This window comes from Cavia porcellus, unplaced genomic scaffold (assembly GCF_034190915.1).
Source record: "Cavia porcellus strain 051 isolate PalLab524CR breed Dunkin Hartley unplaced genomic scaffold, mCavPor4.1 scaffold_5, whole genome shotgun sequence".
Classification (NCBI taxonomy): domain Eukaryota; kingdom Metazoa; phylum Chordata; class Mammalia; order Rodentia; family Caviidae; genus Cavia; species Cavia porcellus.
The window spans coordinates 39,877,037-39,903,125 of record NW_026947488.1 but is presented as its reverse complement, the minus strand read 5'-3'; the positions used below and the strand labels follow the sequence as shown (position 1 = coordinate 39,903,125).

The 26,089-nt window shown below is 34.4% G+C and overlaps 1 protein-coding gene and 1 pseudogene across 6 annotated transcripts in view; both read left to right on the top strand.

Moving 5' to 3' along the window:
• Positions 1 to 26,089, top strand: part of Macrod2 (mono-ADP ribosylhydrolase 2) — a 1,970,011-nt gene that overhangs the window by 142,333 nt on the left and 1,801,589 nt on the right. Inside the window, exon 4 of one of the 6 annotated variants that reach the window (XM_023560149.2) lies at positions 1 to 26,089. This exon is cut by the window's left edge and continues 11,826 nt beyond it. The exons of the other annotated variants lie outside the window; for them this stretch is intronic. The gene's annotated coding sequence lies outside the window, so the exon portion shown is untranslated. 6 annotated transcript variants of the gene reach the window in all.
• Positions 21,888 to 26,089, top strand: part of LOC134475916 (small ribosomal subunit protein uS10-like) — a 23,517-nt pseudogene continuing 19,315 nt past the window's right edge.

Genomic DNA, 26,089 nt, shown 5'->3' with positions numbered 1-26,089 from the left:
TGGAAGTTTTGACACTTTAAGTAAGTGTTGGAATCTCCTAATTTAGGCTAGAATAAAAGTACATTGTTCTGACTCGAAAGTCCTAGTGATAGTCATTCCTTTACACATATGCATGGGTGCATGCACACGTGCACAGATGCACACACATCCTGTATTCCTTAAAAAAAAAATATATATATATATACATACCCATATGTATACAGATATATTGGAAATGATATTAGAAAATATATAGAGTATAATCATAAGCATATTTTTAATAACATTCTGTCTGAAGAAAGATAATTGGCCTAAAAGATTCAAATGCCTTTATAGTTTCTTCTAAGTTGCTTGCAGAGTCCTGTGTCTGTAATCTCACTATTTGGGAACAGCAGAATCTTTTAAGTAGTTTGAGACCAGCTCATGCAACAGAACAAGGCTCTATTATCTCAAATAAAAAGCAAAACAAAACAAAAAATGAACTGTTTCTTCTAATGTTTCTTCTAATGTTTCTGCTATTTATGTTTTATATTTTCATCTGTATTTAACTTTATCTTTACAGTTATATATTGTTATCAGTACTTTGCCATCAGTATGCTATTTTACATTTTTATTATCTGTAGTATAAGGAACATTATACTAAAAACTTTTCATGCTTGTCTTTTTGTATTCTTTGATCAGGGAATCCACAATAAAAGATGATGAAAAAGAATTATTGGCTTTTACCTAATTCAACTATAAGATTTTAATCATGCTTCATTTAAACAAGTTAGGATAAATGTGTTCCTGATTCTGGTAATCTTAGGCTAGGAAGTTCTATGGCCTCTTTAGTAATCAGTTTCACATTTTATTGATATTTACTCTGCCATGATTAAACTTTTGAAACTTTTTAAATGCATCAGACTCTTCTGAAAACAGTTTCTGTTACTAATATGTAGCCTCTAAAAGTTCTCTATCATTGTAATAGTGTAACATTTTAATTATAAGTATTAGCTTCAAATTTAGAATTCCTATGCCAAGATCATAGTTAATCATTTTGTTTTTAAAAATATTTAAGAAATTAATATCCTCTCAATTTTCTTGAAAAACAGTATAGATGTGAGGTGTTTATTACAACTCTTTTATTATGGTTCCTAGTCCCAAATAAAGAGATAGTATTTTAAGAAATGTGTTACTCTCTTTATTTTTTTCATTTTGTCTTTCAAGGGTAGGTTTTACTTGCAGTGTTGGTCAGAAATCACTGACCCTTTTATTTTTAGTATAGCTAGAATATCTAACCCACTGTTATCTGTATTTCTTCCAGGTTGCCAGCTTTATAACCTAAAACAAAAATTGATTCTTGTAATAATGAAAGTGACATTTTCTGCATATGTAACCTATTAGTACCATCCTAGTCCTCTTTCAATTTTTACCATCAGTGGCGAATTAATTTATAATATACTCATTTAAAATATTTACTTCATAAAAATTTTTAAGTTGTACTTCCTATTCCTTTTACCTGTCCTATTCTTTATATTTCAGGTTGCTTTCGGTATGAGTCATCATGTGATTTCCAACCAAATTGAAGTTAACTTTTCTATAATTTCTGCTTTTCTGAAAGCATTTTTTTCTTTTAAACCTTATATATTATATGATTGCTGGAGTTGTTAAGTGCCAACTACTGAGAAATAGTGTCAGAGACACAATTTCTGACTGGGATAAATGCAACTACTTTGCAATAGTTGATGTAAATCTTTGTAAGGGTCATCATGAACAGATGGTTCTCTATCCTGAGGGACTGAAGTCTGAGTTCTACAGATACAATATTTTGCACATTAACAGGAGTTTACTGCTAAGGTTGTTAAGACACAGAATTTCAAATGATTTCCAATTCTGTTTAACTTATATTAATTTATGTTCCTTTATGTCCCAGTTCATGAAACAAATGAATACTTATATGAAATTAGGGTAATTGACTCTCAGGATGAGCCTAATAAAAGAAAACAGGAAAATGCAAGTGTTTTGGTTACTTTTCTCTCTGTTGAGACAAAATACTGATGCCCAAAATTGGGAGGAAAAGTTTATTTCTCATAGTTCTTGGAGGTTTCAGTCCATGCTCAGCTGGTTCCAAGGCAGGCTGGCTGGTGGGGGCAGCTGTTCATGGCCATCACAAACAGCAAGGTGTGAACTGGTAAGAGAGAAAGCCACACTTTCTTCCCACTGTTGCATTATATCCTGGCTCCACCCCTGGGCTGGTGAAACACCATCAATCCAAGCACTAGACAATGAACCAATCACAAATGTTAGATTTGGTTGTGTCTATGATTACATGAGGCTTGGCGCAAGGCCACAAGAATACAAACCACAACAGCAAGTGAGGTTACTTATTCACCTATGAGACTAGAGCAAGGTATAATAGATTTAAATTCTTTCAAGAATGCCACCTTTCATTTTGACTGACTTGCTAATTATACATCTTTGGAAAATTACATAATTAAGATTTTTCTCCATTGTCTTTCTTAATAGTCAGATGTGTTTTAGAGACAGACATAATAATGCCCTGGATAGCAGAAACAGGATTTGTTTACATTTATCTTAATGCCTAATACACAGCAGCTACTCAGTACTTTAATGAATAAGTGAGTGGATACATTGATTGATGAATGAAAATCTCTGTTATTAGTGGACAAATTGGAAATACTAATTTATTTAGACCATATTGTTCTACCTTTCTAACTCTGAAGGTCATTTCTACTAAGGTAGTTCTTACTAAGACCTTGAGGTCTCACCTCTAATATCTTATGTGATTGGTACTATAATTTTTTGTCTTTTTGACACAGGGTTTCATTATGCAGTTCAGGGTTACCTAGACTTCATTTTGTAGACCAGGCTGGCTGCAAACTTACAGTAATCCTCCTGCCTCAGCCTACTGAATGTTGGGATTACAAATGTGAATCATCATGCCTGGCTCTCCATAATTTTTTTGGTGTGATACTGGGTATTTTTTTTTATTTATTTAAGGAGAAAAGAAAAAAAAAGTGAAAGGGTACAAGTTATACAGATTTACAGAAGAAAACAATGAACAGTAGGAAATCACTAGTTAATGGATTACATATTGCCATCTTAAAAATAATTGTTCAAGTCACAAAATTAAAGCTTGTAGAGTGGACATTCCAACAATGATACTGCAAACGGTTCTGTTCAATGATCCAATAAAACTCTGTGATATCATTTTCTATCTTATACACTTAAATATACATGCAGTTATATAGTTTAGAGCACTTTCTTTTCCTCTCTTTTGTACAATGACTATTACACATTTTGGGTTTCATTGCTCCCATGGTTCTTATTGCTTTTTTGGAAGAGAGTAAAACCAAATGAGACATAACAGGACAGAAACGGTCAAGTCAAAAGGGTGGACATAATAGATAATATAAAAACATAATACAAGGTGATCATCAATGGTTACCATGATGCCTCCCGCTATCTCTAATAGAATTGCCTATATCATTCATTATAATACAATTGAACAAAATAGTAAAGAACAAAACCGACAAAACCAACACATTGGAGACATTGTAGGTCTTCAAAAGTAGATAAAAGTCAACGAGAATGGGCGTTATAATGAATCTCATTATCTTCTCAGCTGATGCCTAAACTTTCGAACCTGATACTATCCAGCAAAACAGAATAGGGGAACATCAGTCAAAAACAAGATGGTGAGAGTAATACAGGGCTTCAAATCAAGATAATAGTCAAAGTGGGTTACTATATTATATCCTGCTATTTTTTTCCCTTTAATTAAATGGATAAAAATAAAAAAGTAAATAATGGAGTGGAGATTGAGAAAAAAGAGGGCATAACAGCAAAACAGCGCAGATCAAAACATAACCATTTAAGCAGAATAGTGTTTCACCACCAGATAATTCCGACCTAAAAGTAGTTACCATATTGACTCTGGGTATTAAACCCAGGATCTTGTGTATGCCAAGTATATGCTTTACCACTTAACTATATCTCCAACTGGATCATCATAATTTTTGGAAAGGAATTAACTTATATTTTAAAGAAATACATAACTCTGTTCTTATGTTCACATAGGCCTTGATGGAATTAACGTAGTATGATTTACAGTTCAAGTCATATAATTATTTTCATTTTGGTTTATTACTAAATAATATATGGATACTGAGTGCTCTATCATAAATGAATAGGAAGATACAGTTGTTATTGTTTGTCCCTTGAAGCCTAATATCTTGTAGAAAGGAAAATGTTTTTCAAATAAATATTCTGTGATGACTAAAAAATTCTGAAGTTATTGAGGGATATGACGTATAGGAAAATTTTCATACTAGCATGTAACTTGTTGGCCATTTATAAACATTTGGAGAGATGTCTATTTGCCCATTTTTTTAAACTTTCTATTTGTTATTCTTGTAGGTTAGTTGTAAGAATTCTTTCTTTCTTGATGTTTAATCTTTTATCAAATATATGATTTGTGGATATTTCTCCCATTCCAGTTGTTATTCCCTCTTTTTTTATTCTGAAGACAATAAAACCAAACAAAACAGTATAAAGTCAATCAAGACAAAACAGTGAATATGATATAGGACGTCAAAGCAAGATAATAGGAAATCAATAATAGCTACTATAATGCCACTTGTTGTCTTCAAAATAGCAGCCCATACCATCAGACATAATAAAATCAAACAAAAAAAAATAGAATAAAATCAATCAAAACAAAATAATGAAGCAATATAGGGCTTTGAAAAAAGATAATAGGAAGTCAACAATGACTACCATAATATATTTTGCTGTCTTTGAAATAGCTGCCCATACCATCACATATAATAAAACCAAGCAAAAAAAAAAAAAAAACAGAATAAAACCAAACAAAACATAACAATGAAAATAATGTAGGGCTTCAAAACAAGATAATAGTAAATTAACAATGACTACTGCCTTTCCTTTTTAGATGTTTCTTCCCCTTTCACTTTTATAATATCTATCGTGCATTTTGTATCCCACTAGCTCCTTCAGTTTTTTTAAACTAGGGAGTCAACACAATGTTCACCCAGGTGATTCTGAACCATTTTACCCATGAACATGATATCAAGTTGCATTCATTTACCTACCAGAGCCTCAAGGTTATCTTTCGTTACAGTTGAGTAGCTTTCCATTGTATAAAAATGCCATATCTTGCTTATCCAGTCTGTGGTTGATGGGCAGGCAACTTTGCTTTTTTTCTGGTTCACTGTCACATGGAACATTATTTTCTCTCCTTTGACTCTCAGTCCATGAATTTCCTTTTGTGTTGAATGTGTTTCTTGTATAAAGCATATTGGTAGATCCTGTCTCCTGATCAATTTTTCCTGTATTTCTTTTTATTGGTGAATTGAGTCCATCTACATTAATGGTTATAGCCAACATGCACTGGTTCAACTTTACCTTGCTATTTTCCTATGGTTGGCTCCCTACTTTTCCTGTCCATTCAATTGCTTACTCTGCTTAGTAGTCCCCCTCCGCCCCTGTTCCTGGAACTGTGATTATTTTTTGTCTCTCTCTAAATTTCCTTTAGTATTCTTTTTTATTTTAAAGAAAATAGAACCAAACAGAACCAACCAGAACAAAGACAATCAAAACAAACCAGTGTGAGTGACAAAGCACTTCAAAACAATAGGAAATCAGCAATAGTTACTATAATGCCTCCTGCTGTCTTCTAAATAGCTGCAGATACATTCAGACATATTAAAAATCGAAACAGAACAGAATAGAACCAGTAAAAATAAAACAATGAATGCAAAATAAGATTATAGTAAATCTGGGACTGGGGATTTAGCTCAGTGGCATAAGCGCCTGCCTGGCAAACGTGAGGTCATGAGTTCAATCCCTGGTCCCCCCCCCCAAAAAAAGATTATAGTAAATCCAAAATGGCTGCCATAATATATCTTATTATCTTTGAAATAGCTGCCATTAGATACAATAAAATCAAATGAAACAAAACCCAACCCAACAAAATAATGAAAATGATATAGGATTTCAAAACAAGATGATAAGGGAATCAACAATGGCCACCATCCTCAGGAGGTGTCTTAGTTACTTTTACTCATTTTTGAGACAAAATATCTGATGCCCAAAGTTAAGGGAAGGAAAGATTTATTTCTTATACTTGTTGGAGGTTTCAGTCCATTCTCAGTTCGCTCCAAGGCAAGGTGGTGTCACAGGGCAGCCATTCATGGCTGCTGCAAACAGCAAAAGTGAAAGCAAAAAAGAGCGAGTCACACTTCTTCTCACCATTACTCTATATCATTGCTCCACCTCTAGGTGGGTCGAACACTAATATTGCCAATCCCAGCACTAGACAACAAACCAATCACAAATGCTTCAGCCACATCCATATTACATGAAGCCTGGAGCGGGGATGAAAGGAATATATAATCTGTATCAGAAAGAGATACCCCATAGATGCTACACTATATATTGCCATCCTCTGAATAGATGATCAGACCATCAGCTTTAGATCTGCAAATCAGTGAAACACTTAAACACTACAAGCATTAAGTTGTATTCTATCTCAGTAGCCATCATCACAACCTGTGTTTCTCCAGATCAGCCAGTCCATTAAGGTGAGGGGGGTTGGCTCTTTTTGGTTCCTAGTCCATGCACTGTAAGGGGCTGGCATCTGGCCCTCCCCCCAGTAGCCTGCACATGGTGCTGATTCTCAAGGAGGGCTTGCTTCTTGGTGACTTCTTGTTTTCCTCCCTCACAATCCTCCTTCAGTATTCTTTGTAGGATTGGTTTGGTGGTCATGCATTCCTTCAGCTGATGTTATGGAAGTATCTTGTTTCTCTATTCTTTTTTTTTAAGATAGTAAAATCCAACAAAACAAGACAGAACAAAGCCAATTAAAACCTCCTCCCAAGAGATGCTCAGAATGCTGGCCTCAGGCCTGCATAATCAATGAAAAAATACAAGTATTTACTTGCTTTATGTACCTTACTTGCTATGAACTCAGCCTGTCCTCCTCTTCATTAATTTTGAAAGATAGATTTTCAGGTATATCAATCTGGTTTGGAAGTGGTTTTCCTTCATGACTTGAAATATTTTACTCCAACCTCTTCTTGACTTGATGGCTTATGTTGAGAAATCTCTCATGATTCTGATGGATTTTCCTTTATAGGTTATCTATTTGTTTTTCTAACAGATTTTAATATTTTATTCTTGTGCTGAATTTCCAGGATCTCTATTATTATATGTCTGTGTGTAGATTTATTTTGGTTATGGCTAGCTGGAGTTCTATATGCCTCACTTATCTGTATCTCAGGTCCTTTTCCCATGATTGGGAAGTTTTCCGCTATTCCTTCTACAAAGTCTTTTTATTTCATTTATGTTGACCGTTGCTTTTTTGCTGACACCTATCTCTTAAATTACTTTTCTTTGCATTGTCTTGAAGCTGTTGAATTGTTATTTTCTAGTTCCTTGTTTTAAGAGATCTTTTCTTTTGCAGTCACTAGATGAAAATGTGTATTCAAGGTCTAAAAGTTTATTTTCAGGTTCTTTCAAGTGGTTTTGCCAGGTTTCAATGGAGTTTTTAATTTCCTGGATATCTCTTTGAAACTGTTGCATGCACTGTGAATCTTTCTTATATTGTTCATTCAAGCTTTCCCTCATTTTCCTATGTTCTTCTATTTTTTAATCTATATCTTTTTTAGATATGCTCAGCAGTTCTTCTATTATGTTTTTCATTTCTTCTTTTACCTGAGATAGTAGTTCTGACCTAATTTCTTTCATAGCCTCATGAAGTTGTTTCTTTACTTCATTTGCCACCACTTCAGAAACTTCAGGTAGCCGACTTTCAATCTCTTCCATATTTACATCTCCTGGACTTGCTCTGCATGAGTTACAGGGCAGAGATTGCCTTGTGATTGTTTGTCTTACTATTTTCATGGGTTCTTCAGAGAAGTAGGTTATGGTGCCCCAGGCTGTTCCAATGTTGGCTATGATTTTCTCTGAGGCATGACTGCCTGGTTCTCCTAGCCAGTGCTAGCTATGGGTACCCAGTGGTGACCAGTAGCTGTACTGGTGTGGGGGCTGGTTGTTCCTTTCCCCAGACTGAAGTGGCTACCTGCAGGAAACTCCCTGATAGCAGCCAGTGTGTACATGAAGGTGGGGTTGGCTTCTGCTTTTCTCAGAGCCAGCTGCTGCTTCTCCCAACTGGAGCTGATTACTGGTAGGAAGCATCCCTGATGGCGGCTGTTGTGCATGTGGAGGCAGTGCTGGTTCTGCCCTTTCTTAATCCAATAATTACTTTTATAAAATTAATTTTATTGGTACATTTTAGATATATATAATGATAATATTTATCATAGGGAATTTGTACCTGTACATAATATATCTTGATTCTTGCTTTTTCCCCAATCCCTTCTGTTGTAGTCAGGGGTTTTGAGAAGAACAATCAGAATCAGGACACGGAATTTATATTATTTTATGATGGCCACCCAGAGTTTAACACAAGAAAGAGCAGGAAATCTATCCACAACACTAAAAGACATAGAATATTCATCTCACAGCAATGTCCAGATGAAGACCTAGAGCCCATGACAATGCCTCCCACAAATCCAGCTGGAGGTCTAGAGACCATGAAAAGGACTCCCACCAGTCTCTTTTATGGATCTGTGTTTGGGAGGCCCAAAGGTGAGCAGTGGAAGCTAGGAAGTCTATACCAGTGGGGCGAAGGAGCTGTGCTGATAGGTTAAAGATTCTATGCTGGAGCTGAGAAGTCATGCTCAAAACAAAGACCAGGGCTGTCCTGAAAAACACTAAGCCATGCTCCATGACACAGATGCCCTGAGCTCCTCCAATGATAAGAACAGTAGACTACAGGCCAGAAAGCCAGCATGACAAGTTTGTCCTGGAGATTAAGTGTCACATATCTTCCCTTCCGGAGCCAGGAAGCAATGCTTGATGTAAGAACCAGAGCTCCCCCAAAGTGAACCACAGTCACTGTCACCAACCAGGTCCCGAGCTCCTCTGATGACAATGGTCAAACTCACACTGGGGAAGCTAGTCATGACGAACTCCTCCAGGGGAATCAACAGCTCAAAAAGCAACACTTAGAGAAACAATGTATAGCTCTTCTTCAGCACATCTCTATTTGTGCTGGCAGCTTACCTCAGGTGGAACATCTATGCTTAGCACCATGGTGATTTAATTCAACTGGCATTAAGTTGACCATCAATTGTTAATCCATAACACTTTCCCTCCCATTTCCCCTCTTCCCACTCCCGCTCTTCCCCTTCTTATTATTCTCTTTTCATCTTTCTTTCCCCTTCCTTCCTTTCTTCCTCCTCTTCTTTGTTCCCCTTCTCATGTGAACATTTTCATCCTATTTTCCAATATCTAGCGTACATTTTGGTCCTTGTCTACACTTTTAGTTTCTCATACCATAGGAACAATATGCTATTTGAATATGTGTGCTTAATTTATTTCACTTAAGAATATAGTCATAAAGGCTGGACTGCTGTGCATGCTTGTAATCCCAGCACTTGGGAGGTTGAGGCAGGGGGATCATTGTGAGTTTGAGACCAGCCTGGGCTACAAAGTGAGTTCAAGGCCACCCTGAACTCATAATACTTTGTCTCAAAAGGACCAAAAAAAATGGTTGCAAAGTACCTCCATTTTCTTATAAATTTATGGCAGAATATTACCACAGTGTATTAAAAAACCCCACATCTTCTTTGTCCATTCATCTGTTGATGGGCATTTGTGCTGTTTCCAAGTTAGTGTTAGAGATCACATAATGAGGATAAAGGTCTAATTGATATTCTCTGTAAGCATGTAGGAGAAAAATGACAAGCTGTGCTCTACTGGCAACATGTAGGCATGCTAGTACATTTTAAATTCTGGAGAAGAGTCAACATAATTGAGATCTGGTTGTTTACTTGGGCATACACTATAGATAACAGGAGACCAAAGAATCTTGTATTATTTCTAATTGCTTGGTTCTGTGTCTTAGTAAATAAAAATGTCTACCAGAGGCAAGAGTTGTCTGGCCCCCTTTTTCAGAATTATTTATGTGTCTTGCTTTCATTCTTGTTCACCCCTTGATTGATAATAAACTCCTAGGATGTTTCCTACAATTTAGCCATTACAAAGTGTGCTGCTGTAAACATGGGTGTGCATATGTCCCTGTGGTATCTTGGTTTTAATTCTTTCTGAAAGATAATAAGAAGAGGAATAGCTAGGTCAAATGGAATCTCTAGTTGTTTTTTGAGGAATCTCTACACTGATTTCCACAATGGTGTCACCAGTTTGTATTCCCACCAATAGTGGAGAAGAGTTCTTTCCCCCCATAATTTCTCTTTTGGTGAGTTGTTATGTGTGTACAGGAATGCTGTTGTTTTTTGAGTGTTGAATTTGTATCCTGCTACATTACTGAATTTTGTTATTAAATCTGGGAGTCTTTTGTTGAGGTTTTTGAGATCTATGCAGAGTATCATGTCATCCGCAAATAGTGATACTTCAATTTCTTCCTTTACTATCCTTATTCCTTTTATTTCTTTCTCTTGTCTAATTGCTCTGGCTATTGTTTCCAGAGCTAAATTGGATGGGAGAGGTAATAGTGGGCATCTTTGTCTTGTTCCTGATTTTAGAGTGAAAATTTTCAGTTTTTGACCATTTAGTATGACGTTGGCTCTTGCTTTGCCATAGACGGGTTTTATCAGACTGAGATAAAGAGCATCTATTACAATTTTCTGTGGTTTTTAAAAAAATCTTGAATGGGTGTTGGCCTTTAGTTAAACATTTTTTCTACATCTATTGAACATGTAGTTTTTGTTCTTGGTTATATTAATGTGGTTTCTTAATATGTATTTATTTGCATATGTTGAACCATTCCTGCATCACTTGGATGGACCTTGCTTGGTCATAGTGTACAGTCTTAATGATTTGCTGCATTCTGGTTGGCAGTATCTTAGTGAGAATTTTTGTATCTTATGATCATTAGGGAGATTGACCTGTGATAATTTCCTTTTTTCATTAGACCCTTCTCTGGTTTTGGTTTCAGGGTAATGATATTTTTAGAGATGAATTTGGGAGTATCACTTCCCTTTCAATTTCATTAAAGAGTTAGAATAGTAGTACCATTAGGTCGTCCCTAAATTTCTTGTAGAATTTAGCAGTGAATTTTTCAGTACCTCTACTTTTCTGTGTTGGTAGGTTTTTAATTCAGTTTTCAATTTCACTGATTTCTATTGGGTTACTGAATTTTTATATATTTTTGATTCAGCTATGGTATTCACATGTATCTCAAAAGCTGTCCATTTCTTCTGTTTTTCATCTTATTACAATACAGATACTGAAAGTAGATGTTTATGTTCTTCTAGATTTTTGCAGGATCTGTTATAGTTTCACCTTTTTTCATTCCTAATTACATGGATTTAAGACTTTTCTGTCATTTCTGATAAAGTTAGATAACAGCTTGTCAATTAAAGATCCAACTTTTTTTTTTTTTGAACCAGGGATTGAACTCACAACTGTGTGCTTGCAAGGCAGGAGCTAAATCCTAGCCCCAAAGATCCAACTTTTTGATTCATTGATTCTTTGTATTTTTCTGAGTTTCAATCACATTCATTTCTGCTCTGATCTTTGTGATTTCCTCCATCATATTAGCTTTGGGCTAGACTTGCTATTGTTTTTCAACAAGTCTGAGTTTCAACATTAGGTTATTTATTTAAATTTGGTGTTATTTTTCTGATGTATGAATTCACTGCTGTAAGTTTCTCTTGTAGGATTGTTTTGATTGCATCCCTTAAGTTCTAGTATGTTGTACTGGTATAATCATTTAATTGTAGAAACTAACATCTTCTTTAATCTGTGACTCACTGGTAATTCAGGAGGTTTTTATATAATTTCCATGTGTTTATGTAGTTTTTGTGATTTCTTTTGCCATTGATTTCCAATTTCAATACACTATGATCTGATAATATGCATAGGACTTTCAGTTCCTTTGTATTTATTTAAGCATGTTCTCTGAGTAGTATATTGTCTATTTTGGAGAATATCCCATGTGCAGCTGAGAAGAATATATATTGTTGTGTGGTAGAACCCTCTGTAGATGTCTACTAAGTATTTGTTCAGAGGGTTGGTTCAGTTCTGTTATGGATTGTGTCAAGGTGGCCTCCCAAGCCTTATGCAGTCATGGAGGTGGCTAAATCTAGTGTTTTGTGATTGGTTCATTGTCCAGCACTGGGATTGGTGGTATGAGAGAAGAAGACGTGTTTTCTCTCTCTTTTGCCCTTTTGCTTTTGTCATTTGTGGCAGCCATGAATGGTTGCTCCTTAGTCACTCCACCCTGTCTTGGAGCCAGCTAAGTATGGATTGAAACCTTCAAAAAACTATAAGCTAAATAAACCTTCCCTTCCCTAATTTTGGGCATCAGGTATTTTGTCTCAGCAGTGAGAGAAAAGTAACCAAGACAAGTTCTGTACTTTCTTTCTTTTTCTTTTGTCTAGTTAATCTATTTGTGACACTGGAATAACGAGAATGTCTCATTACAATTGGATTATTGTTTATTTGACTTTCTATGTCTGTTAGTATTTGTTTTATATCATTGGGTGCACTGGCTGGTATTTGTGCATATGAATTTATGATTGTTCTCTCTTCCTCTTGGATTGTTCTCTTAAGTAGTAAGTAGTGACCTTCTTTTTCTTTTCTGTTCAGTCTTGGCTCAAAATCCACTATATGTGCAAATAGAATAGCTACCTCTGCTATTTTTTAGGTTCTTATTATATAAAGTATTGTTTTGTATCCTTTGACTTTCAGGCTATGAATTTTTTTTGAGTTAAACATGTTTTTTGTATGCAACATATTGTCAGATCTTGTTTCTTCATCCGTTGTGCAACACTGTTTATTGTTGTTGGTAAATTGAAACTATATACATTGATGATAATAATTGATATTTATTGAGTCATTCTTATCATATAATTTTTCTGTTTTTTCCTTTTCTTTTCTCTGTTTAATTGCCTGCTTTGCCTGAAGGATTCATTCTATTGGGGTTTCTATAATTATAGTCTTTCTTATATCTTTCCAGAATATCTTTCAGAACATTTTGGAGTGCTGGTTTGGTAGTAATGAATTTCTTCAAATATTTTTTGTCTTGGAAGTATCTTATTCTCTGTGAATTTTAAACATAGTTTTGTGGATGAATCAATCTAGTTGGAGAGTTTTGGGAAGGGCTTGAAATACTTTATACTAACCTCTTTGACTTAAGGGTTTGTGTTGAGAAATCTGCTGTGATTTTAATGGACTGTCTTTTATAGATGATTTGTTTCTTTTCTCTAACAGCTTATTTTGAACAGAGTATTCTATTCTTTGTTGAATTTCTGGAAGCTTCACTACTCTATGCCTGGATGCATATTTTTTTTGCTCATGGCTATTTGGAGTTTTGTATGCCTCAATTATGTACATCAAATTCTTTTTTCATGCTTGGGAAATTTTTTGTCATTACTTTCTATGACCAGCTTTTTTATGTCTTTTACACTATCTTTAGCTTTTTCATGTATTGTCTACCAGCTGTTGGATTGATTTTTTGTGGTCTCTTGCTATTTTTAAGAAATCTTTTTTGATGTTTGCTAACTGCATACCTGTTTTCTAAAGCTCATATTCTGTCCTCACATTGATTGATTCTGTTCTTTATTTTTTCTATAGCATTTTTAATCTTTTGGCTATCTGTTTGAATCTACTTCATGGATATCATTTTTCCCTATGTTGTATTTTCATGGTTTACATCTTCCCAAGATCCTCCATTGTTTTGTCTGTATCAAATCAAGATTCACTAACTGTGTTCTTCATTATGGTTTCATCTCTTTTATCTAAGAAATTATTTCTGATTTAATTTTTTTCTAGAGTCTCATTTATTTGCTTTGTTACTTTCTCTTTTACCATTTCAAAGAGTTCAGATGGGTGGGTTTTGAATTGTTCCACCTCACCAATCTCTACGTTTGTCTTGGGTAAGCTAGAAGTCTGGGGTTGCATGTTCTTTCTGTGTCTTTCTTTCTTTCTTTCTTTCTTTCTTTCTTTCTTTCTTTCTTTCTTTCTTTCTTGTATCTTTCTAGTTTAACTTCTGCATTGACTTGTTAATGTCTTTTGGTAGGTAGTTTTATTGCTATTATTGAGAACTTCTTAGGAAGTGACTAATTTTCAAAGATATCTTTTAGGTGTAACTGACTTTTGACTTTTGAATCTGTTGCAAGAACCTATCTTTTCAACTTATTGGTGCCTATTTCACCTATCTCCTAGTTCTTTGGAACTGGCTTGCAGTATTGCTTCGGACTCTCAAGCAATCTGGTTTTGTGAGGTACAAAGGCATACAAGAAAGTACAACTGCTTAGAACAACTATGTCACCTTGGATAAAGTAGAATAATCAATAATTACAATAGCATTAAGCACAGACTAGAATACCTATACAAACTGTGGTAACTATTAATTTGCCATCTTTAACCATATGAACAATATTTGTAGCTACATAACAAAATCTAAAACAGACCAGAGAATGTATTTAGCAAATATCCCCTCAATAGAGTTTAACCTCAGAGGTGAAAATTTGAAAGAGATGAGAGGAAAAATAGAGAAGAAGAAAAGTAGTTTAGAAGCAAGATTGGAGAACAAAGGAAGATTGCACAAGCTTTGGGAAACTGGTGAAGAAGACAGAAGAAAACAATGTAAACAAGAACAGAAAACAACAGCAAAATAACTAGAAACAGTGTTCACATAAAAAGAAGAACAATCAAGAAAAAGAAAAAAAAACAAGAAAGGAAGAAAAATAGTGTGTACTTCAGAGATGTCAGAGTTGTATCTCTGCTGTCACTGAAAGACAAATGGGGCATACAGGGCCCAGATCCATGTTGGTTGATCTCATCAGTCCTATAGTAGAACGTATTGCTGCCTGGTGGATAAATCCCTGCAGGCCTGTGCTTTCAAGTCCACTGAATTTCAAGTTGGTTATAGTTTTTGACTGTGAGGTTTGTGACTTGAGTTATTCAGCTCACAGCTCTCTGGGTGCCTCTTGATGGTTTGAGCTTGGGTCCCTGATTATGGGTGTCTCCTATGATGGCATCATACCCTGACACTGTGAGCTCCAAAGTAGAGCTGACTGGTGGCTGCTCTGAGTTCTGGGTTTAGCTGGCCCTATTCCAAAATGGCAATCAGTTACTTGCTCTCTGCTGGTAATATCTGAACTGTAATCACTCACCAGCCATTGCAGCCCATGACATTCACCACTCTGTTCCACTGGTATGTTTCTCTATGAAGACCTCTGGAGTAAACTGTAATCACTGTGCCTTGGTAGGTTCAAGCTACCCCTTGACACCTCAAGCTGGGATTTAGGGATGTGTTTGCCACCTCCCTCTTCGGCATTGAGGTCCCTCTCCTATCTTTGCTGGGTCCCAGAGACCCATTACCTTCTTTCTTCTCTTCACTGCATTGCTGTATTCCAGCATATGAACTCCAAATCCCAGAGGCTAATTTGCTATTGCTCACTACTTCCCCATCTTCCTGGAAGCATTTCAACAATTACATTTTGATTGTATACTTTGAGGCTCAGAAGTTTTTAATTTTGTTACTATCCTATTTGTCTATTTTAGTTTTATTTCTTTTAGTATTTTATGTAGGAAATCCTTGCCAAATCCAATATTATGAACCTCTCCTTACATAGTTTTTTCTAAGAATTTTACAATTTTGAATTTTATGTGTATTTTTTGTTTGGACTATAATCATTATGCTCAGTCCATTTAGGTAAATACTGATTTCAGTGGCTGAAGTTTATGGTAATATGATGTTTATTTTGTTTAATTTTTATAATTACTATGTGCTTGGAAAATTATAACATCTTGTTCAAGTTGTGCCTAAAATCAGGTTAGGTATATATTAGATGAGAACTTTGAGACACTGGTTAGATACTTTTAAGGGTTTGATCATTTGCAAATAAGAGTGCAATTTAAAGTCTCAAGGAAAATAGTATTATCTAGCTGTCCTAATTTTTGATGAATTATTTACAATAAACTGTATACAAACATAAATGTTTGTGGGTCATTAGAAAATCTAGATGTGTGCCAGTTGTAAGTGCTACTAAGAGTTATAGATGTTTACAAATTTGGATGATCATGGAGTCCTCAGTGCCAGCACCCAAAGGTGAACATCAGAACAAATCAGAGTTTAGCCTGTTTTTCCTTTGAGGTTTATTAGAGATTTTATATAAGAGATTACTATGAATCATAGGATTCTGAAATTGTCTTTCTTGACAGAAGGCATTTTTTAAAATGTGGAGCTTGTGCAAATCTCCCAAATAATTTAAATGCATAAAACACATGCAACAGATGGCAAAAGGATTTGAAGGAAATGTGTGTGACTTTTTAACTACTTAGTTTTACATAATAATGTGTTTGTGCAGTTAAGGTAGTGCCCTTTTGTGATAAGTGCTACACATTTGAGGAGTAGAATTTGCTTTCTAGAGTTGCTAAAATCTGGCAATCTTTAGATTAGAAAGTATTTTTTAATGCTTCATTTAAAATTTTACTATTGTAATATCAAATAGCAAGCTCTTGTCATCTGGAATTTCTTTTTGCTAATATTACCCCATTACTAAAATCTCATCAGAGAAATAACAGATAACTGGTGTTGCATTCTACTGTATTGAATTTTCTCCTCTTAAACCTCAAAAGCAAAGCATTTAAAAAACTTCCTTTGTTTAAAAATACCTTTCATTTTTTGTTTGTTTTTCTCCTTTTTATTTTTATTTTAAAGAGATTAAGACAAAAGAGGACATAACAAAGCAGATCAGATCAGAACAATGCAAGTAACACAGCATTTTACCACAAGGCAACCTATAATTAACAGTAATTACCATAGTGTGTCTTTCTTTGAAATAGTTGAGCATAGCTTCATATACGATAGTATCAAGCATAACAAAATAGTATAAAACCATTCAAGAGAATAAAAGCATTACAGGGCTTTCAGAACCAAATAGCAGAGGATGAACAATGGCTACTATATTATCTCATTTTCCATAGAAAATTTGTTTATACTATCACACATAATAATATACAATAAGATATAACAGGATAGAACCAAAGGCAAGAGAAAAACACAAGCATAGTAGGACTTCAGAGTAAGATGATACTAAATCAGCTCTGGCTATTTTAATGTCTTCTTTAAAATAGCTGTTTATACTATCACACATAATAAAATCAAACAAACGAGGAGAAAACCATTCCAACTAATAAAGGCACACATTATAAGGCTTCAGAGCAATGTAATGGGGAATCATGATTACTATAAACTCTTATGTACTCTTACTATTTCTTACACTAAGGAGACTATACGGTATTTATACATGTGAGTTTGTTTTATTTCACTTATGAGTATGGTCTCAAGTTGTGTCCATTTATTTATAAATGTATCAATGTGATCATTCTTTATAGCTGAGTAGTACTCCATTGTATAAAAATACCACAGCTTTTCTATCCATTCCTCAGTTGATGGACACTTAGGTTATTTCTAAGATCTGGCTATTACAAATTGTGCTGCTATAAACATAGGTGCACATAGATCACTGTGGTATTTTCAGTTCTTCTGGGAATATGCCTAGAATTGGAATAGCTGGAACAAATAGGACTTCCAATCCCAGCTTTTTGAGAAATCTCCAGACTGACCTCCACAATGGCTGCACTAGTCTACATTGCCACCAACAGTGGAGGAGAGTTTGCTTTCCTCACAGCCTCTCCAGCATTTGTTGTTGGTAATTTTCTTGATCCTGGCCGTTCTTTCTGGAGTGAGACGCAATTTCAGTGTGGTTTTAATTTACATTTTTCTAATGAGTAATGATGCTGAACATTGTTTCATGTATTTATTTTCCATTTGTATTTCTTCATCTGAGAATTGCGTATTCATCTGAGATGCCCATTTTTGGATTGGATCTTTGAATATCGGGGGTCTGATTTTTTAAAATTCTTTATATGTTTTAGACAGAAGTCCTTTGTCTGAGGGACAGTTCACTAAGATTTTTTCCCAGTTTGTGGGTTTTCTTTTCACTATGCTGGAGATTTCTCTTGACATGCAAAAACTTTTTAATAAGATGTGATCCCAGCTATCAATTCTGGGAAGTATTTCCCATGTGGTTTGATTCCTGTTCATGAATTCTCTTCCTACCCCTGTGTCTTCAAGATTTTTACCTAATTTATCTTCCAACAGATTTAATGTTTCTGTTCTAATATTCAGATCTTTAATCAATTTAGATTTTAGTTTAGTATATGGTGATAGGCATGGGTCTAGTTTTAGTTTTTGGTATATGGAGAGCCAGTTTTTCCAGCACCCTTTATTAAAGAGACTGTTGTTCTTCCAGCGAACATATTTGGCCCCTTTATCAAAGATAAGGTGGTTGAATGTGTTGTTAGTTGTGGTTTTATCTTCTAATGTATTCCATTGATCTTTGATTCTCTTTTTATTCCAGTACCATGTTGATTTTATTATACTTGCTTTGTAGTATAACTTCAAGTCAGGGATTGTGATGCCTCCTGCCTTGCCTTTGCTGCTTAGAATTGCCTTTGTTATTCTAGGTCTCTTCTGGTTCCAGATGAGTTTTAGGATTGATTTCTCTAGATCTATGAGGTATGTTGATAGTATTTTCATTGGGATTGCATTCAATCTGTATAATAGTTTTGGGAGAATGGCCATTTTTATGATATTTATTCTTCCTATCCATGAGCAAGGAATGTCTTTCCATTTTCTGAGATCCTCTTCAATTTGTTTTTTCAGTGTACTATAATTTTTCCTGTATAGGTCTTTCACTGCTTTTGTGAGAGTAATTCCTAAATATTTCATTTTTTTGGATGTTAGTGTGAAGGATGTGGCTTCTTTTATTTCTCAGTGATTTTGCTTTTAGTATATAGAAATGCCATTGATTTTTGAGTATTGATTTTGTATCCAGCTACATTGCTGAATTTATTTATTATATCTAGGGGTCTTTCAATGGAGTTTTGGGGGTTCTTCCAAGTAGAGTATCATGTCATCCACAAACAATGATAGTTTAACTTCCTCTTTTCCTATTGTTACCCCTTTTATTTTTCTCTCTTGTTTTATTGCTCTGGCTAGTATTTCCAGTACTGTGTTAAATAGGAGTAGTGATAAGGGACATCCTTGTCTTGTACATGATTTTAAGTTAAAGGACTTCAGTTTTTGGCCATTTAGTATAATGCTGGCTATAGGTTTATCATAGATGGCCTTTATCATATTGAGGTAAAGACCATCCATTCCAATTTTCTGTAAAGTTCTTAGCATGAATGAGTGTTAGACCTTATCAAAAGCTTTTTCTGCATCTATAAAGATGATCATGTGATTCTTACTTTTGGCCTTATTGATACGGTGGATTATATTTATTGATTCCCATATGTTGAACCATCCCTGCTTGCCTGGGATGAATCCCACTTTGTTGTGGTGTTTAATATTCTTGATGATTTGCTGCATCCTGTTTGCCAATATTTTATTGAGGATTTTTGCATCTGTGTTCAAAAATTGGCCTGTAGTTCTCTTTTTTAGTTGGGTCTTTCTGAGGTTTTTGTCCTAGACTAATATTTGCTTCCAGGAATGACCTAGGAAGAATTGCTTCCCTTTCAATTTCATTGAAGAATTTGAGGAGTGTCGGCATTAAGTCTTCTTTGTATTTCTTGTAGAATTCCGCAGTGAATGCGTCTGGCCTGGGCTTTACTTTGTAGGTAGAGACTTATTTACATTTTCAATTTCATTAATAGAATTTGGGTTATTCGGCAGTTTTACATCTTCTTGACCCAGCTTTGGTAGTTCGTATGTTTCTAGGAATCTGTCCATTTCTTCTGTGTTATCGACGCTATGACAGTAGAGGTTTTCAAAATAGGTCTTGGTGATCTTTTGTATTTCTACACAGTCTATAGTGATTTCACCTTTTTCATTCATTATTGCATGAATTTGAGTTTTTTTCCCTTTTTAAAATAAGGTTGTTTAGGGGCCTATCAATTTTATTTATTCTTTCAAAGAACCAATTCTGTGATCCTTTGATTTTTTTGGATTGTTTTCTTAATCTCTGTTGTATTAATTTCTGCTCTGATTTTTATCTTCTCTGATTTCCTCCTTTCTTTTGGCTTTAGGCCTGACTTGCCCTTCTTTTTCTAGATGTTTGAGGTTTAGCAACAGGTTGTTTATTTATATTCATTCTGTTTTCCTAATGTGGGAAGTCAGTGCAATAAATTTTCCTCTGAGGATAGCTTTTATTGTATCCCACAGATTCTGGTAAGTTGTATTTGTATTTTTGTGTGCTTATAGGTATTGTTTAATTTCTTCTTTAATTTCCTCTGTGACTCACTGATTGCTCAAGAGTGTATCATTCAAAATCCATGTGTTTGTGGGGTTTTTGCAGTTTCTTTTATCATTAATATCTAGTTTGATGGCACTATGATCCTAAAACATGCATGGGATGATTTCAACTCTTTTGCATTTATTTAAATATGTTCTGTGGGCTAGTATATGGTCTGTTTTAGAGAATGTCCCATGTGCTCCTGAGAAGAATGTATATTCTGATGTTGCTGGATAAAACTCTGTATACGTCTACCAAGTTCCTTTGTTCACAGGTGTGATTCAGTTCTTTTACTTCTTTGATGATTTTCTATCTGATTGATCTGCCCCTTGGTGTCAATAGTGTGTTAAGGTCTCCTGTTTATTTGTGTTATTGCTAATTTGATTTTTCATTTCTATTAATACTTGCTTTGTATAGCTGGGTGCTCTGGAATTTGATGCATATATATTTAAGATAGTTACCTCTTCCTCTTTAAGTTTTCCCCTAACAAGTATGGAGTAACCTTCTTTATCTCCTAGGATCATTCTTGGTTTGAAGTTCACATTATCTGCAAACAGAATAGCTACCCCATTTTTTATTTTTTTTATTTTTTTATTTTTTGGTTCTTGTTGCATGAGGTATTATTTTCCATCCTTTGACTTTCAGTCTGTGAATTTCCTTTTGGGTTAGATGGGTTTCTTGCAGACAGCATGTGGTTGGATGTTGTTTCTTGATCCATTCTGCCAGTCTGTTTCATTGAATTGGTGAATTGAGACCATTTACATTAATGGTTATAACTGTTATATATTGGTTTATTGTTGACATGTTATCTTTATGCTGTTACACCTTTATCTTTCCATTCTGTTTAGTTGTCTACCTTGCTTAGCGGTTTTTTCCTATGTGTATCTAGACTGTCTTTCAGTATTCTTTGCAGGGTTGGCTTGGTGTTCATGAAATTCTTCAGCTGTTCTTTGTCATGGAAGTATCTTATTTCTCCATCCATTTTGAAGGACAGTTTTGCAGGGTGTGTCAGTTTATGTTGGAAAACATTTTCCTTTAGGAAAATGCTCTTCATTGTTTGTGTTGAGAAGTCTGCTGTCATTCTGATAGGCTTTCCTTTATAGATGTTCTGTCTTTTCTCTCTGACAGCTTTTAGTATTCTATTCTTATGTTGGATTTCTGGGATGGTGATTATTATATGCCTGGGTGTAGTTTTATTTTGGTTATGGCTATTTGGAATTCTATATGCTTCACTAATACTAATGTCAGTTTTCATTCTCACGTTTGGGAAATTTTCAGCTATGACTTCTGTGAATAGCCTTTTGATAACATTTGTGTTGTTCCCTTCTTTTTCATTTATCCCTATTAATCTTATGTTGTTTTTCTTTGCATCATCTTGCAGCTGTTGAATTGTTATTTCCTGATTCCTTGTTTGTTTGTTTTTGAGACAGGGTCTTACTATGTAGTTCAGGCTAGCTTTGAACTCAATATGTAGTCCAGCCTGGTCTTAAACTCACAGTCATTTTCCTTCTTCAGCCTCATGAGTGCTGAGATTACAGGTGCACCACCATGACCAGCTACTTACCTTTGTTTGTAAGCAGAAATATTATATTTTTCAGTATTGTGTCTGAGAACCTTAAACCAATTCTCATTCATTGTTTATAACCTTTATGTCAAAATAATCACATCATATAATTGACTTTTTGGTTTTTTATATAAGTAAAAATGGATTTGTGTTAATTTAACTGTCATATAGTATGTTAAAGCACTGTGAAATTTAGTGCCTTTAATCAGTGTCTATTCCAGTTGTCACAAGATGAGCTCATCCTCAATGAAAAATTTAGTGAGTCTTGTGCAAAACTGTACTTGGAAAACTTAAAATGCTGCCAAAAAGAGCTGTCAAAGGTAAGACTTCTCTTGTTCTTGCATAAACACTCAACATTATAAAAATAATAGCTCATCGTTCATTAAGGTATGAATTTAATGCAATGAACAAAAGTACCAACAATCCACTTTATAGAAGAAGTAAATAATTTGTTTCTGATGTATATGCAGAAAAGCAAATACATAGTATCAGGAAAAAACTGAAAAAATAGAAAAATATAAGTGACAACCAGTCCTATCAAGCATTAAAATACACTACAATAAGACATGGCTTCTTATGATTAAAATATTGTCATATGCAAACTTGAATAGATCAATAGACTAATGGGCTCAGATAAAATGTCCATAAATAAGTTTAAATACATATACATATTTAATATATGTTAAATATAGTGTTTCAAATGATTGGGGTAAAAATAGTTATTAAATGGTTATGGGAAAACTGGGTGCTTATTCAGAAAAAATTATATTATATCTTATACCCTAAAATAATGGATTAAGGATCTAAATGCAAAGACATGAAACTACAGAAACATGACAAAAAATAAGTGCACTCTTTTTTTTTAAATTTTGGTATAGGAAAATGCTTTGTAATTATTACTCAAAGTGAAGTGGCAGTAGTGAAAAGATTGATTTGACTACTTAATACATCAAACGTTTTTATGGTCAAAGCACCCAGAGTCAAAAAATAGCTGATAAAATGCAAGAAAATATTCACATCAAATGCTGCAAGCCAAAGGCTAGTATCTCTAATGCATAAAGAACTTTAAAAGTTTATAGACAGGATTGATATGCAGCTCATTGTGAGAGCATACCTGGAATGTGTAAAGCTCTGGTTTCAGTCCCCAAAACTGGAAAAACACGGAGAGGCAAAAGATCAAAAAGTTTATAATGGTATACATTGTTCAACAAAAAGGAATATAAATGGCTGTCAAATGGGAAAAATGCTCAGACTCACTAATGACTAGAGAAGTATAAATTCAAACATTTACCTGGCATATATTTTCACTATTTAGAATGACAAAAATTAATATAAAAATATGACAAATTTTGTTGATGAGTATGAAGAGAAATAGTCACTCTCTTGCTGATAGGAATTCAACCCAATGAATTTGGTAATACTTAAGAAAGTACATATTTACCATTTGGTTTAGAAGTTTGATTTTTAAGAAACTGTCATAGGAAATAAAATGATTGAGTAGCAATGAGCAGCAAAATGCAGCCTCTGGGACCAGAAATCAGACATCTGGAAAACAACAACTTGGTGTAAAGACAATCACTGGCAGATCTCTAGGAAATGGAAAGGAATTGACAGGAAAATTGGAAACTGCAGATAAGCTGCAGAAATATAGCAATGCAGAGAAAAGAATTAAGCATTCTGGAAGCTCACTGTGTCCCCTAGGGAGAAAAAAAACATAATGAAGCGAGGAGGTTTACTCCAAAACTGATACCTGCAAGGCAGGCTAAAGTTGGAGGAAAAATTCAATGCAATGTCCCCCCATATTTCTAAAGACTGTTTGTTCAGGAGCCATTTTGGGAAAGGATTGGTTATTTAAGACTGAGCCACATAACAATGACAGCTTCACTTTAAGGTTTCCAGTGTTATCGTCCCACACTGATTGGGTGAAAGATAGGCATGGGAAACAGTCTTGCAGAGGGTGAGCCTTAGAAGTAGACCATCTGAGAAATTTAATCTCAGGGTAGGAAAGACAGGGCTCCACACTCAGTGGTGAGACTTTAGGCCCAGCATGTGTCTTTTAGGGTTGGCTGGGTCTGAAAATGATGGCATTAATTTCTGAGTCAGCTTGAACCCTTGCCCTGCTGCCTACATCCAACACAAATCAAGGTCTGATTGCTTTTTCTATCTACCAGTGACAGCAAAGATATACACAGCCTGGGGTAAATGGACAGAGGGACCTCTGGAGCAGGGGACACCTCATAAATCACAGGCCATAAAACAAAGTGGAGAAAACCATCACTTGTTACATCCTAAAGCTATGTATTCTATAAAGAAGCAAGTCATTCAGAAATACAGAGGAATATTTTTTTGGACTCATTCTATATTGTTAGTAGGAATGTAAACTAATACAACCATGGTGGGAATCAGTATGGCGGTTTCTTTTTTTTTTTTTTTTTTTTTTTTGGTCTTTTTCATTTTTATCGGTACCAGGGATCGAACTCACGACTGCCTGCTTGCAAGGCAGGCGCTTATGCCGCTGAGCTAAATCCCCAGCCCCAGTATGGCGGTTTCTTAAGAAAATAAAAATACAATTCCATTGGACCTAGACCTAGCTATTTTCCTTCTAGGTATCTTGCTGAAAAAGCAAGAGACATTATATTATATTGACACATAGGTTCCCATGTTTATAGTAGCACAACTCATAATAGCTAAATCTTGGAATTGGCCTATATATCTATCAACAAATGAATGAATAAAGAAAAGGTGGCATTTGTTCACAATATAGTACTACATTACCATCAGGAAGGGTAATGTTGAGTCATTGGTAGGAAAATGCATGCACCTTGAGACCAGTATGTTAAGTGAACTAAATCACACACAGAACCTTAAGGATCACAAGGTTTCTCTTATATAAGAAATTCAAAATACAAATAAGGAGTAAAAATAATAGAAAATAGATCTTTTGCAAAGGGGAAAATAATCAAGAGATGAAGCAGAAGAGAAGAAAGTAATGGAAAAAAGAATTAAGGGGTGTTACGCATATCTACCAATTCATCAGACAAAATGTCATCATTATGTATTGCAAACATGCAATAATAAAAATCACAAAAAGTGAAGTTTATTTTGAACTGACAAAAGAACTTATCAAAAGGATACGTCTCAAATACATTAAAATGCATACTTTTGAAGATAATTACTGTAGCTTTAAAATTGCAAAATATTGGAAATAAATGTTCTTGAATAGCATAGTGGTTGAATAAATTATAATATATTTTTCTTCATCCAGTGGAATACCTTGTAGCTAATGAAAATAATGAGAAAGTTATCTGTTAACCTAACTAAAGTGATTTTTAGAATATTGTGTTAAATAAAAATAATAAAATGCAACAGAGCACTTGTATGGTGCTATCTTTCATATGAGAAAGGAGATATAAAAAAATAAATTTGTGTGCATATACCTTGTGTAAAAGAAATACAGGGGAAGTACACCAGAATCTGAAGAAATTAGTTACTTAAATAGGGTGAGTAGAAATTAGATGGAAAGGAAGGAGAATGAGAACAGAGTAAAATGGGTAAGGATAATACCTGTTTTAACAGTTTTGACTCTTAAAATCATATTTTGTGTATAAAATTTATGACCCTCACAGATTTAATGTTAAGAGAATGATTTAGAGCATACAGTTCTGGTTCTTTATGTGAATATTTTTATATACATTCCAGATTTATTTTTGCTCAATATTTTGTGTTGAAAGCATTGTGATATTACTTCCTAACTAGCCTCTCAGTTAAAGTGGAATACTATATTATTTAATAATATGTTAAAAGTACACTGCTGAGATTTTGTTTGCTTTTATTCTTTCGTTGAAGTTTTCCTTTTAAAAATTCTATGTTATTAAAAATTGCCTTAGGTGCGGTGTTGGGGTTTTATTGTTTTGTTTGTTTTTATTGTATTGTTTATTTTATATGTTTTCTCTATTTAGTCTAAGAATATTTACAAAGCAATATAGTACCTATAGAAAAGTGAAAATTGAAGTAATTACTATTTCATTATTTTCCTTTTTTTATCTTAGTTTTAGGTTGGCTTAAAATTATGCTGATTTATATAGAAGTATAGAGGTCGGTGACACAGTAGAGGCACAACTTTAATACCTTGTATATCTTGAAGGAATGCTAGTAAATTGTCTGAATATTAGAGATTGTGCAAAAA